This window comes from Trachurus japonicus, chromosome 21, assembly GCF_045865225.1.
Source record: "Trachurus japonicus isolate A0001 chromosome 21, Traja_1.0".
NCBI classification, from domain to species: domain Eukaryota; kingdom Metazoa; phylum Chordata; class Actinopteri; order Carangiformes; family Carangidae; genus Trachurus; species Trachurus japonicus.
Genome location: NC_140927.1, coordinates 23,697,639 through 23,713,321, shown reverse-complemented (window position 1 = coordinate 23,713,321; position 15,683 = coordinate 23,697,639). Strand labels below are relative to the sequence as shown.

The 15,683-nt window shown below is 44.6% G+C and overlaps 1 long non-coding RNA gene, 3 other non-coding genes and 1 pseudogene across 4 annotated transcripts in view; all 5 read right to left on the bottom strand.

The window, feature by feature from the left end:
* The window catches only part of LOC146965292 (uncharacterized), a 74,705-nt gene that overhangs the window by 53,181 nt on the left and 5,841 nt on the right, over positions 1 to 15,683 (bottom strand). The gene's annotated exons all lie outside the window — the stretch shown is intronic.
* Positions 11,806 to 11,954, bottom strand: LOC146965300 (U1 spliceosomal RNA; annotated as a pseudogene).
* On the bottom strand, positions 12,502 to 12,692 carry LOC146965299 (U2 spliceosomal RNA). Its single transcript, XR_015034682.1, has one exon. It is a non-coding gene; the product is annotated as a U2 spliceosomal RNA (small nuclear RNA).
* On the bottom strand, positions 13,340 to 13,503 carry LOC146965298 (U1 spliceosomal RNA). Its single transcript, XR_015034687.1, has one exon. It is a non-coding gene; the product is annotated as a U1 spliceosomal RNA (small nuclear RNA).
* LOC146965297 (U2 spliceosomal RNA) lies at positions 14,051 to 14,241 on the bottom strand. Its single transcript, XR_015034680.1, has one exon. It is a non-coding gene; the product is annotated as a U2 spliceosomal RNA (small nuclear RNA).

Below are 15,683 nucleotides of genomic sequence, written 5' to 3'. Positions count from 1 at the left end.
TTGTAGTGTGTTGTAGTGTTAGGAGCTAACACTTATATTATTCTTATAATTCCTTATACATGGCTGTATTTGTTAGTTAGCACACTTGATATTAGCTCTATTTAACAACTTAAATCACAGTAGCATAAACTGATTTGTTGAACTCGGCCTGATGTAAACATTAATAAAACTCAAACCTGTGTGATGTCCAGGGACAGGTCAGGACAGGTTGAGGTTTATAATAATGAAATGAACCATAACACTGTGATCACATGTCAGCTGTTCAGCTGCACCAGAGGAAACTCCACCTTTTTTTTCTCTCTCTCTTTTTTGTAAGCTGCGGTAGCGACCGGCTGAAATACGGGAGGATACAGCGATGGTGCAGGCTGAGGCCAGTATACAACAGGTAACAGTGTTATTGTCTCTTTTCACCTCCTCTCTCCCCTGTGAGATCAGTGCGCTGCGCACACGTTTAAACAGAGATCCCGCTACGTTACGCGACAGTAACTGCAGGTTATGACTTGTCGGTTAGAGATGCGCGAAAATTTTACTCTAGCTTGATCCACTTTGTGTGGATTTATTTTTGAAAATGCAAATGAAATGAGGGTTGAAATCCGTACTCGCACGTGTGCTCCCTTTTTCATTTTTTCTACTCAATGCACAATCTATTTGTAGGCGCATATGCGAGTGAAATGCTCGCAATGTACAGCCCTGGTGTTTGGCCAAAAACAAACAAAATGTCCACATTTACTAAACCGTACAAAAGCAAAATGCAGGGAGGTTCAAAGCATAAATGTCCATTTGTGATGAATACAGTGTTCTGTTGATGCTAAAACAGCAGATGTGACACACGTCAAGTGACTCAGTTTGTGTCATTCCATCAGTCGTTGGTGTTTCTCATGACCTTGTGCTGTGCTCTGACTAAACGTTTCTGTTGAAAGACATCGTGTGACTGTGTTTTGGTGGATTTGGTGAGTTGTGTTAGTGTATTACTGTATTTTGGAAATATGTGTCTGTGTTTAGTTACACTGTTGTAATTTCCAGGATGAAATGAACTGTTTTGAGAAGCAGTGATGTGTGAACAGTTTTGAAAAATGGTTTGTTTATTTGTTTATCTATTTCCCAGGCTGCACTCGTGTACCTGGAATCATGTGGGGCAACACACTGTGGAATCTCTCCAGGCTGTTGCTTCCACGCAGGCACCTGTAATACGGCACGTCCACGTTGTTGACACATGTGGAGCGTGTCACAGTGTACATGGACATGCCTGGTGGATCCTGGATGCACTCCAGGTGTCGCTGCTGGGTTGCCCACACCTCATCGATGGCGGCTGTAAATACACACATGCAGGTAAATACAGGTTGCATCAAGTGTGTCGTGTTCACTTTTATTTTTTTTTATGCTGCGCTATCGGCATAGATGATGTTCTAACATTAACATAAGAAGGATGGCAAGACACGCTTCAGGTTTATCAGATTTACAAGATTTATTCACCCAAGTGGTTTACTGAACAATAACAGAGGAGACCAACATAGTCTGTAAAAAGAGAGAAAACTATAAGTAATCACAATTAAACACATTATATTAATTGAAATAAGGAATTAGAATTAAGAAACTCAAATCAATTAACTATGGCAAATTAAAGCAAATTAAAATTACAGTCATGACTTAATAATCAAACAAATAAACTTTACCTCCTCAGAGACAGTTGTGGGCCTACTCCTCCACCTCAACAGACTGGCAGCATAGAGAGAACCGAGCCTCAGCTCACCCCCTTTTAACCACTTGGCCCCTCCCACTATAAATGGGCCAGTTCACTGACAAGGGGGGAAAAAGAATTTGCAAACAATCCCTGCCTTTAAACAATTGTCATGCAAACACCATAACACACACAAACACAATAACACCACAACATGGCTCTAAATACAGCATAAGTTCTCTTAATGTCTTGTGTAGTGTTTGCCTTACTTCTACTTTTGCAACAGATGTTGAGATGGTGGCACCCAGTCAATCACAACACAACCAGTCTCAGGTGTGGTGACTGGGAAGCAATTAAGGACACCATCATGTTCTCCTGACAAGTGTGCACCCTTGTCAGGAGTCATAGGTCCTTAAAGTGACAGTGTGGGCTCACACCGTCACAGTGTGTGTGTGATGTATTTCATACCAGGCGTCTTGAAGAGGCTGACCCCGCTCTGGTCCAGCCCGGCGGGACCTTTGAGCTCATCGATGGCCAGCTGGATGAGCCGAAAGGTCTCCTGCGCTCCCAGCGTGACCCTGCGCACGTGGTGCTTGAGCTGCTCCCTGCTGATGTGGAAGTGAACCACGTCCACATCGCTGACCGCCTCCATGGCCGCCGGATCCTTTGCTCTGACCGCCCGGATCAGCAGCTCCAGGTCCGAGCGATTGTAGGCCAGCACTGCCCCCGCGACGGCCGACTTGAAGGCGGAGTATTTGGCGTGAGACTCTGTCCGGATGGCCGCGTCGAACCGGTGGATCCAGTGGAATATATCCAGACGGACCACCATGCCGTCGTCGACCCACGGCCCAAACAGAGTCTCCAGCCACGTCGGTCCCTGCGCACGGCAGCAGCCACGGTCCACGTAGAGGATGCGGGGCGCGGGTTGACCGGCCAGGCGGAACCTCTCCACGACCCCACGGCACATGGGCCCCAGCTTCTCTGCCGACTCCTCGCACGTCAGGACGAAGGTGACTATCTGGGAGTGCTCGTTGGCGATGCTGGTAAACCACTTGGCCAAGCCGTGACCCTCCCCAGATAGCTTTTTCACCACCTGTGTGGGTGGGTGAGAACCTCTGTTACATATGATTGATATGAGAGTTTGCTTTGTCATTTATTTACAACAGTGTGAAAATAAGTACTAGTTGCATGACAACAAAACAACACAGCAATATGTTTTGCATGATGCACAATATGGTGTTACGTTTTGATGCACGCACTTTCTTCGTCGAGTCCATTTTCAGAACCGTGCCAAAGGTGGAGAGGATCTGGCTCCGGTAATCCTGCACATTGTCTGCCTCTGCCAGCAGGAAGGCGTGACGGAGGAGCCGCGCGGATGGGAGCTCTCGGGGAGGTGGCGGGGCCTTGAACGCGTGGCCAAGCGCAGAGATCCCTCCGGGTCGCACCAGGTCCATGAGAAGGGTGGTGTACAGGTCCTTAGGTCGAAGGTACTCCTCGACATGGTTCTCCTGGACCTGCCGCCACACCTTCACCATGGTGTTCCCCTCTGTCCTGTCCCTCAGCAGGCGCACGACGCTCCTGTCCACTCCACGCCTGTAAGTACAGGGGTCACAATCAATGTGTTTGAGGTTAACTGAGTAAATACTTACAGGTTTGTTTAAATACACACATTAGTTTAGTTGATCAAAAATAAAAGAATAAACAGCTATGGCAATGTGACAGATGTATCTGTGGATATCAGATGAACCACAGAGACCAAACAAAGCAAGAAAGAGAAAACATCATGAGTCAGACAGAGAGTCAGACAGCACCACCTAGTGTTGGCAACTTTGATGACTAAGGAGCCACTTCTTTGTGGCAAGACAGAAACTGCAATAGTTTTTGTTGATTTTCAGTACATTTTAGCATCACAGGATGTTAAGGAGTCCCTGATGTGAGGGAGTTTATGAAGTTGAATTTTGAGACCATGGGCCAGACCATTTTTTTTTTGATGTGTTACATATTTCTTACTACACAGACTATACTCACTTGCTGGTGAGGATGGCGGGGAACATGGCTCGGTGAGCCTCACTGAGCTTGGACAAAATGGCGGCATCCCAGGCACGCCACCGACCCACCGAGCCGCCCTCTCTGCTCCTGCCCGCCTTGGTACAGGGACCACAGCTGAGGACCTCTGTGATCACAGAGTACCACTCTGACACGTCACAGATGTGACGTACCTGAAGGTACGTGTGGGAAATAAGAATAATAATAATCATTTTTCTATGCACGTGGATAAATAAATATAACTTTAATGAATCAAGCTTTTTTTTTACTATTTGCGCAGGTAAAACGAGCCGTACCCGGATGTGGTAGCCCGACTTTGAGAGGTGCGTGTTCCTCCCGTGACCCGCACACTCCTGGCCACGCGGGCACTTCAGGGAGTACCGCCACACTCCCACAGGTCGCCACACAAACACCCGGCTCCTGAAAAAGGCGTCGGGTGGCTGACGAAGCCAGGAGGCTCCGGGGGATAAAACCACATGCGGTCCGATTTCATCACCCGTCGCCTCCTGACCCGCCCGTGGACATCTTTATAGAGCTGCACGGGACCGAAGAGCCCTCGCTCCGCATCCTCCTTCAAGGCAAGGCAAGGCATCTTAATTTATGTAGCGCATTTCATACCAAGGCAACTCAATGTGCTTTACTCAATGTGCTTTACCTTCAGCCAGGAGATGTCCGCCGCCGGGAGGCCGTTGGGGGTTTCCCAAGTCTTTACCCACCCCTCCAGCTCTTCCTGCAACAGGTAGAGCCAAACATTTAAAAAAGAAACTGCATAGCCTTTATTGTTATTCATTTAGTTAGTTTATTTTATCAGGCTTTTGTGGTATTTAATCATGTCCTTCTCTTTTTAATTAAGATTAAAAAGTCAAAGTAAAAATGTCATTACTTTAAGATGATAAGAAAAAAAAAAGGAGGAATCCAAGGCAACTCATCTGGATTAAATATAAAAAGCCCTTATTAAAAAATTAGCCAACACCTACATGTTTCGGCCTCGTCTCTACTTTTAGATCATGTTTCATCTCATGTAACGTCATGTAATCATGCCCTTCTCTAATTTTTAGCATTTATTTTTCACCTACAGGGAAAACACTCTGATCCCCTGTGGCTTGGGACTCTGTGGGCTGCTCTGTCCTCTCCGTGGGCGGGGCGGTGGCGGCAGCGGGCTTCGCAGCCTTCTCCGCAGGTCGAGCGGCGGCAGCAGCAGGCTTTGCAGCCTTCTCCGCAGGCCGGGCGGTGGCAGCAGCGGCAGCGGTCTTCCTGGCCTTCTCCGCAGGTCGAGCGGCGGCGGCAGCAGCAGGCTTTGCAGCCTTCTCCGCAGGCCGGGCGGTGGCAGCAGCGGCAGCGGCAGCGGTCTTCCTGGCCTTCTCCGCAGGTCGAGCGGTGGCAGCAGCGGTCTTCGCAGCCTTCTCCGCAGGTCCGACGGCGGTAACAGGCTTCGCGGCGGGTTGGACACCCTGGGACCCAAGCAGCTCTACAAATTAACCAAACAAGTGAGTTTTATTTTATGAAGCCTTTTTAAAAAACTGTTTTACATCTGTAACTCTGGATCTCACTTACCTTCCGCCGCCTGACTTGCAGCTACGAGCTCAGCATCGTCACCCTCCCAGACAGATGCCTGACTGGCAGAGGTTCCTGCGGAGGTTCCTGCGGAGGTTCCTGCCTGCGTATCAAGTATCTACGTGTTATTATTGACCAGTTTTGAGATGCTGAAAAGAAAACATGTACTGTGCTATTCCGCTTTTTGTGTTTCAAATGCAAATACAGAGGGAACTGAAAAAAACACACACACAAAACACATTCAAAAATAACACTTACTTTGTCCAAGATGTACCTCCTGAAGCTCTCTGCATACTCCAGGAGGAGGTCCTTCACCCACCGGTTCCCGATCTCCCCCTTCGGGTGCTGCCTCACCTCTGCCCTGTGTTTGTCAAGCAGGCTGGAATCATAAAGACCAACTTGTTACTGTCATGGTTAATGTCACTGCACCTGTGATAGCAGGGCAAAGGGGAGTGATCTGAACAAGGGTATTAAATATAATATGCTTACAACTTGATGTAGCCCACATCATGTGAGAGCAGCCAGTGAAATGGCGCATTCAGGTACTGCCCAAAAGGCACCACCAGCCGCCCCAGACACTGCTGGCGTGTAGGCGCCGCGTTGCCCTCTGACCGCAGGAGCTTCCGTGCGTGGCCGAGGGCAGAGGACTGGTGCAAAAGCTCCTTGGGAGCTTTGGGAAATGTTTTTTTTTTCTCCCTATAGTGATGGGCCTCTGCGGTGGCACTGAGGACGGCCTGCTGACGGTGGGGTGGGGCCTGTGGGCTGACCACACGGATCACGGGGTTGGCCATGGGACTGCTGCACAAAGATATAGGGGCACACAGTCAAAACTGTAAATCTGTACATAGCTGTAAATAACAGACATTTTAGTGTTTTATATTCAGTTGTTGGCACTGTAGGTTAGTAAGTAGTTTGTAAATAGTTTGTAAATAGTTAGTAGTTTTGTAAATAGTTTGTAGTTTGTAAATAGTTTGCAAGTTTCATCATCTTTACACTCGGAATCATTATTATTCTTATTATTCTTTTCTATTTGTGTTCTATTTTTTCATGGTGGTCTGTGTTTTTTGTGCACTGTGCCAATTTGCCATCATCAGTCAGTCATCAACTTTGTCAACTGTGTGAACTAGGGAGGGAGGGAGGGAGGGAGGGAGGGAGTTTTTTTTCCACATTTTTATTTATTTATTTATTTATTTTTATTGTGGTATATGATGAGTTGGCTGTTGTTCACACTGTCATCATTAAACTGTTTGATTCCACAGTGGAAGCAAAACTAAAAACAACAGTTCAAAATAAGATACAGACTTTTAAATTAAATTTGTGACCTTCATTTTTTTTTATTGCTATTTTTATTATTATTATTTAATTGAAAAGTGTGTCTACAAAAGTTTCCAAATAAATGTATTGAATAATAAATGTATAATAATTTTTAAATTTATTATTTAATTTTTTTAGACAACGTTATGATGCTGTGTCACAGTTGTGTTGCTAGGATACGCCCGCGAAAGCGTGACCCCTGACGTTCCAGGGTCAGGAGACAACCACCGAGGAAGGAGGAACGACTTCAGAGGAGTCAAGGAGCAGTTTATTGTTCGCCATGCAGGTAGGCAGGCAATCTCAGGGAGGCTGATATAGCATGTATTAATAATTTCACTTATTTAGAATAATTGAATTAATATAATTCATATTTTATCAATATTTTTATTCATTCAATTTAGATTAGATCTAGTTGATAGGCTAGCAGTGACAGGGAAGGTAAAGGGAACAATAGCCTAATGTAGTAAAGTTTAAAATAAAATAAAAAAAATCAACTTTTTTTTTATGTATACAAATGCCAAGTGCACATCTTTTCTTCAGTCACGGAGGAATCACTGAGGAGCAGCCTGGGTCAGGAGACGAGCACAGAGGAATGAGCGGCGTCCACGGAATGCAGGTAGGCAGGCAATCTCAGGGAGGCTGATTTACTTTTATTTAGAATAGTTTTATTAACATAATGAGTATTTTATTAATACTTTTATTCATTCAATTTGGCTACGATCTGGATGATAGGCTAGCATGCTAGTCTAGCTAACAGGGAAGGTACAGGGAACAACGTAGCTAGCCTAATGTAGTAAAATGAAAATAAAAAACTGTTTTATGTACAGCTATAATAAAATAATGATGGAAAAATAGGCTAAATCCCGACAGGATAGCATAGCTCTCTCCCTAGTAACAGAGCCGTGTAATAATAATTATTGAAAATGTTGATTTATTTACAATAAATTGTAAATTAATTTACAATAAGACAGACAGTAACTGTCACACACAGTAACACCCCCCCCCCCCCACACCACCACCTGTAGCTGCCCAGATAATTAAGCGATGGTTGGATAACGTTATTCACTGGCACAATCAAACACAGATGGGCTTTTTATTTAAAATAAATAAATAAATAAATAAATAAATAAACAAACAAACTAGGAAGCCAGATGTCCGACCCGATTTGAGTCTTTTGTTCACCCCAGGTCGCGCGCGCACCGGTTCCACATAACGTTATTGATTATTAATTCAACATTAAACATACTAAACCCTTTTCCAAAATATGACAGACACACAGAAAAACAGCCAGCGTTATTTATTTATTCATTTCTTTATTTATTATGATGAATTAATGAATGTATGCAAGTTCGTTATCCTCCGGTTTAATCGGAGACCTAAAAAAGGCATTTTAATGCTTGTTTATAGAAGATGTAAATAACTAAACACCGTATGAAAATAATAAATATTTTCAAGTTTTGTTTTTACGTTTCATTTTTGACAGGACACATGCGGGGTTTAATGAATTACATAGCGGCCGGCAAAATAACTTGAATGAATGAATGAATGAATGAATGAATGAAGTACGTTGACGTTGGTGTTGGTAAGCGGTCAACTTTTGCGGTAAAAAATTACTAATTACTGTATATCTTTTACTCTATCTCTTTCTCTGTCTATCAGTCTGTCTGTCTCTCGATCAATCGATCATCTCCCTCATCCGTATGCAGTCAATGTCAAACAATTTAAATCTTTTGAACGGGTGGGACAGGGCCGCATTGGGCGGGACGGTCTACGGTGCTGACTAGGGGTGTCACGATTTCGATTTTTTATCGAAATCGATCGAAATGACGTCACGATCTCGAGCATCGAAGTCAAAGAGAGGATCGACGATTCCCCCCCCCCCGCAAAGCTACAACTGCCCGTTGTCCCCATTGCGCACCAAGCGTCTTGTCAGTCACTGGTCCGAGTTTTCCTTTACTTTTTATTTCGAGACAACACTCACTCATTATCTCTCTCTCTCTTTTTTTTTACCGGCGGTGTCAGCTGCTGTGCACGTCTGCAGCAACCCAAACAAATGCACATGTTGACTGGCTCTATTCCAGCCACGTGATTGGTTCGGCACGGCGCAACTCTCAATATCATTGGCTATTTGCCAAAACATGGATGAATGAAAACTATCGACCACGTCTCATATTTCTATCGAAGAAAAGTTATTTCACAATTTATAGCGTTTTATCACCCAGCCCTGGTGGGTTATTGTCCCCCTCCTACCTGGGAAACAGGAGGGAGACACAGCTCTAACTACACAACACCGACAAGCACTGAGAGCCGCATGTAGCAGAGACGTTATAAGATTAAAAAAAAAAAAAAAAAACCCGCAAATAATAAGCCGACGAAAAGGTGCAACTTGCCACTTTTTGTCGATGTATTATTTGCGGGGGCTTTCAGGGATCTGGTGACGGTGGAGGATCTGGGACTGATTGACTGTGGGCCAGTGGCCACCGCCAGTCTGATCAGGACCTGATCATCAGGTCCATAACCCGTTTCGCAAATACCGCCATCTTGGACATCCCGCAATGCATTGTGGGTATGCACCGATGCACTCTGGGATTGAAAGCGTCCAAACAACACCGCAGCACCGTGCTCCGCGGCTTTGACAGACGGGCTACGGCCGCAATGGACACAGAAGTTAACTTTAGTAATATGACGGTTAGTCATAAATGTAAACGGAATCAAAATAAAACTAGTGAAACTAGTAAATCAACTTGGAGCACGAGCGTTTATAAGAACCAGGCGCATATTTGCAACAGGCTACTTATTTTTGCCATGACCAGCACCCATTATGCACAGAACAAGGAGGTCACTGCAGGAACACTGGAATAAAACTACTTTAACCCCCGACATATCTTAATTGACATCAGACAATAAATACGACAGCTTGTCTGTGTTACCACGACACAAGGAGCTGATCAGAACTTCTATTAGTCCAGCACAACCTGTGTCTGTGTGCACCTGCACGCGAGAGAGCGAGCGGGAGGAGCCGCTGACTGACAGGTGAGGACGCTGTAACACAATATTCTATTAAGGGATGTGAACATGTACTAAAATATGTACACGTGTAAACTGTGCAATGCTTTCCGTTTTAAACGTGTACACGGTACAGTTGCCGCCCCCCCTCCCGACACATGACAGCTGTAACCTGTGGTTCGTAATCACGGCCGTAGCCGCTGTAATATGACGAAGCCGTGTACATATTTTAGTTCACATCCCTTGTATATGACCAAATAGTAATAGGCTATGTGTTATAGCGTCCTCACCTGTCAACAGCGGCTCCTCCTGCTCGCGACACAGACACACGGAGACGTGACAGATTGCTGGACTAATAGAAGATCTGATCTAGGAGTGTCAACATCTACACGTGTAAACAGATACACGGATAACAAATCAACCGTTTAGAAAAATCAATAGTCGTTTACACGTCTTTTCCCCCCCTCCTCCTCGATCATTTCTCACCAATATATATTTTTAGGGGTGATAATGTTGCCTGAACTGCGTGTCAATTCCCCCCTCTATCTGCGCGTAGCCTACCGGTCTCTTTCCAGCTGTCCCTTCAGAATAAAGGCCGAGGGGGGAAAAAAACAACAACAACACCGACTCTGCGAAGGAAGCTCAACATAGCCGCTTTGTGTTCATGTTCCAGCTTAACAAAACCTCAAGCCCCGGTCCGAGTTAACACGGTACGAAGCTGGTTATCAACTTGCTGCTGACGCTCAGCTCAACAGATGAGCAGTGTATTCCCTCAGCTGAACATCTGCAGGCGGAGACGCTCAGAGAGAAAGTAAACAGCAGCGGATCAGCTGATCTCTCCCTCCGTACAAACGCAATATTTATAATTCAGAAAAAACCCTGGTAGTAAATGTTTTCGATCCGAACCTGTCCGGTCGTGCCCGGTCCGATGACTGAGCCAAGGGAAGAGCCGGTAGCCTAAGCTGTGGCCGTACATTTATTCAGAAAAGGTGTGGGCTATTGGTGCAGATTAAACTTGTAAATGAATGCTGCTCTCGATCCGACCCTTCCTTCTATTCTGACTCTTTTGAACAGTAACAACAACAGAGATTATATTATAGATTTTCTGTGCTGAGCATAAGAATTGTTTGAAATTAATAATAAATAAAAAGCCTTTGTTAGACACAAAAAAAATTGTAAACGTTGACACCCCTACTCTGATCAGCTCCTTGTGTCGTGGTAACACAGACAAGCTGTCGTATTTATTGTCTGATGTCAATAAAGATATGTCGGGGGTTAAAGTAGTTTTGTTCCAGTGTTCCTGCAGTGACCTCCTTGTTCTGTGCATAATGGGTGCTGGTCATTGCAAAAATAAGTAGCCTGTTGCAAATATGCGCCTGGTTCTTATAAACGCTCGTGCTCCAAGTTGATTTACTAGTTTCACTAGTTTTATTTTGATTCCGTTTACATTTATGACTAACCGTCATATTACTAAAGTTAACTTCTGTGTCCATTGCGGCCGTAGCCCGTCTGTCAAAGCCGCGGAGCACGGTGCTGCGGTGTTGTTTGGACGCTTTCAATCCCAGAGTGCATCGGTGCATACCCACAATGCATTGCGGGATGTCAAAAATGGCGGTATTTGCGTAACGGGTTATGGCAGCGCTGCACTGCAGCTCTGCCCCGCTGTCTGTCACATGACTCTCCGTATCAGCGCAATCTCGTTTACATTAAGCCGACATCAGGAGAATAATGAGACACAACGGTAAATTAATGAAAATAAAATTATGATAATGTACAGATATAAATATATTTGTTTCAAAACCTAGGGGGCAATTTTGGCCCCTGGATCATGATTTTTGGGGGCATGTTACCTTTATATTGTAAAGAAATTATTTAAATGTGACCATTAGTGCCTAATGTGATACATTATGGAAATTGCATCACTTATATGTAGCCCATCTTTTGAAATAAGATTTACTGTACAAAATTTGATGAATAAAACCAATGATCGTAGACTAGACTAGTCTGAAAATAGCATAGGCGTCTGTGCTGTAAGAAAAAGAAAAAAAATCGAGAATCGAATCGAATCGTGACCCTAAGATCGAAAATCAAATCGAATCGAGGATTTGGAGAATCGTGACACCCCTAGTGCTGACGCGTGACTGGTCTGTCTACGGTCAGATCGTACAGCGATTGGGAGTCTACGGTCGGCTCGACCAATCACACGGCGCAATTGTCTACAGTCACCATAGACAATTGCACTACCGTAGACAGGACGTCTGCGAATAGGGGTCAGCACAACCAGAGTGCAATGGCTGAGCCTCGCCCTGGGTGAACCACCTTCTTGATCATGGTATCTCCCCTGCCAGGTAAGTATGAGTTGTACAGGTCACAGACGGGGGAGTCACTCACTGACAAACCACACTGACCCATGGTGCCTAAGATGACCATCATGCATTGCTGGATTTACACAACAAAGACTGACCTAGAGTCATCTACTTTTTCTGTTTTACATCCTTATTATGAGCAACAATTCAACTGGAGATTCAACTGAGCCAAAGATAAAAGCAGACAGCAAGTGAGTTCCTTTAATCTACAATTTATATTTAAAGAAAAGCACTGAAACTTTCAAACCACATTTTCCCTCTCACATGAGTCATGTGTCTTTGTTCACGGGGGATGGGCAGCTGACTTCCCTGCTGCTGCCACCTATAGACCTGTACTGGGAACAACACTGTTTATCTAAAGTTTCCTTTATGCAACTCACAAGAAGAAATAATTCAGATAACCAGGGGAAACGACAATGATATGCCAAGCTTTTGAAACAACGCTTGCACAGTGGAGTATGACAAAAGACCAAGTGCATTGTCAGAGAAGCCATGTTTAATTTATTGCTTTATAAGAGTTATTTTTCCACATTGAGAGGGGGGTGCACCGTTCCTGGAGGTACTGCAATACCAGGTCGATGCGTGGAGTGGACGGAGCAAGCCCCTATTCCATCTCCCTGTTCCAAAAATCAATTTAATATATGGTCCCCGGGTAGGGGACGTATCAGATATTAAACTGATAAGAACAGATACTACACTTGATCTTAGCCAAAAGGCCGAGAAGCGATGCCAGTAAACTGTCGGAGGCAACAGGCTGGTTCTCTGCGTAGTCCCACTCACTGACGGGTTGAATTATGTTCCAGTTACAACATCACTCAATGGGACTGAAATAAAACTCTGCACACAGAGCTGGGGAATTAACTAACAGAAAACTGCCACAAATGTGTTATTTTAACAATAGAAACATGGAGTGAGACACAACTTTCTGGTATTGTGACACACTCTCCTCCAATGGGAAAGAAGCAAAAAACCCTCTGCTCCTTTCCAGAGGTGTTTTTGCCTTTTTCTCTGAGGGGTCTCTGGTGGAGAAAAGAGCTAACTGCACCATTCAACACATCCTTGATATTCAATTTAACCACCACAGAATAACTGATATTAACTCAGCAAATACTTCATTTGCTGTGAACTGCCACATCCAGGAGAGTTCAAAAACACCTATAAGAAGGGGCATCACTAAACTTAAATCAATGAGATTACCAGATTCTTCATTTAATGACAGTCATCGTCCACATCTGTATTGTTACAGCAAACCAAGAGCAACAGCACAACAACATCCAAAATGGAGTTAAATACACTGATGTGTCGTAGTCCCTCTACAGGAGTTAACTGTTATTGTCTAATCAGTTCAGGATGTTTTTTATTTTTCACATTTTATCAGGGGAGAGCGCGAACGCAGTCCCCCACTACCAGAAATTATGCAGTCGAGATTCCCACATTTGGGGAATTCGCAGGGGTCAGCACAACCGGAGTGCAATGGCTGAGCCTCGCCCTGGGTGAACCACCTTCTTGATCATGGTATCTCCCCTGCCAGGTAAGTATGAGTTGTACAGGTCACAGACGGGGGAGTCACTCACTGACAAACCACACTGACCCATGGTGCCTAAGATGACCATCATGCATTGCTGTATTTACACAACAAAGACTGACCTAGAGTCATCTACTTTTTCTGTTTTACATCCTTATTATGAGCAACAATTCAACTGGAGATTCAACTGAGCCAAAGATAAAAGCAGACAGCAAGTGAGTTCCTTTAATCTACAATTTATATTTAAAGAAAAGCACTGAAACTTTCAAACCACATTTTCCCTCTCACATGAGTCATGTGTCTTTGTTCACGGGGGATGGGCAGCTGACTTCCCTGCTGCTGCCACCTATAGACCTGTACTGGGAACAACACTGTTTATCTAAAGTTTCCTTTATGCAACTCACAAGAAGAAATAATTCAGATAACCAGGGGAAACGACAATGATATGCCAAGCTTTTGAAACAACGCTTGCACAGTGGAGTATGACAAAATACCAAGTGCATTGTCAGAGAAGCCATGTTTAATTTGTTGCTCTATTAGAGTTATTTTTCCACATTGAGAGGGGGGTGCACCGTTCCTGGAGGTACTGCAATACCAGGTCGATGCGTGGAGTGGACGGAGCAAGCCCCTATTCCATCTCCCTGTTCCAAAAATCAATTTAATATATGGTCCCCGGGTAGGGGACGTATCAGATATTAAACTGATAAGAACAGATACTACACTTGATCTTAGCCAAAAGGCCGAGAAGCGATGCCAGTAAACTGTCGGAGGCAACAGGCTGGTTCTCTGCGTAGTCCTGCTCACTGACGGGTTAAATTATGTTCCAGTTACAACATCACTCAATGGGACTGAAATAAAACTCTGCACACAGAGCTGGGGAATTAACTAACAGAAAACTGCCATAAATCAGGGCTCGACAGTGCGACAGTTTTGCTCGCATTTGCGAGTTGATAATAGCCCGTGCGAATAAAAAATTGCATTCAGTCGCATCAGTGCGACTCGGACAGAAACTGCATGCACCGCTTTGCATGCTGTTTAACGTGAGCAGTATCCCCCCCGCCCCGCCCCCCCTGCCTGTTTGGTGATTTTGGCCGCCGCATTGATTAAAGCTTGTGTGCATCGGGGCCGTTCAGATGTAACGTCTTTTCCGCACATTACTTTCAAGGTAGACGCGCGTCATGCACGCCAAGGCGACACCGTAGCAGCGCACATTCGGTGCGAAGCGCTTTTTTTCCGTGCACGTTCGACCTGCCTCTTCCTCCGGTACACGGTCTCGGGCTGTGTCTCTCCTACTGTTTCACACGGAGCTCTGCCCCAGGTGAAGGAAGCCCTTAGGTGGTACGTGGCCTCCGAGGCTACCGCGGAGCTATCAAAAAAAAAAACCCGCTTGTCGCGGTGAGAACAGCTGACATGTGGTCACAGTCTCACAGTGCAACATTCATATAAACTTCAACCTCAAAGCTCCCTGTCTGACCTGTCCCTGAACATCACACAGGGGCAACATGGAGCTGCTTGTGTGACAGGTTGTTGAGGAAAAATGTTTGGTGTTTTTACTGTTCTCAAATGTAAAAATGGGTCATGTTGGACCCTCAGCCTTATTTAAGGCTTAAACAGCCTGCTACAACATTTTTCATTGTGCTCCTAAAAAATCTTAGTGTAGTATAGAGCCCTGTATGTAATGTTCAGCTTTTTATACTGAGGGAAATATAGGTTCACTGCTCATCAATACCCCCACCCCCAGGCCACAGGCACACACATACAGCGTAAAACTAAAAACTAATATTGGTTGTAATAAATATTCTATTTTCTCACACATATTTGCATTGTTTGTCTTTCCTGATTTTTGTTAAGGCAAAGAGCCAGTTAAAACATTAAAAATTAGTCTACAGGGTTAGAATTATAGGCTAAATCTACTTTATTTGTTTGAAAATGATATTTTCACCAAAACTACAAAATTTTTATTGTGCTACTAAAAAATGTTGTGTGCTACTAAATTTTTCAGCATGGTAGCACAGTGCTACTTGGAAAAAAGCTTAGCGTCAAGCCCTGCATAAATGTGTTATTTTAACAATAGAAACATGGAGTGAGACACAACTTTCTGGTATTGTGACACACTCTCCTCCAATGGGAAAGAAGCAAAAAACCCTCTGCTCCTTTCCAGAGGTGTTTTTGCCTTTTTCTCTGAGGGGTCTCT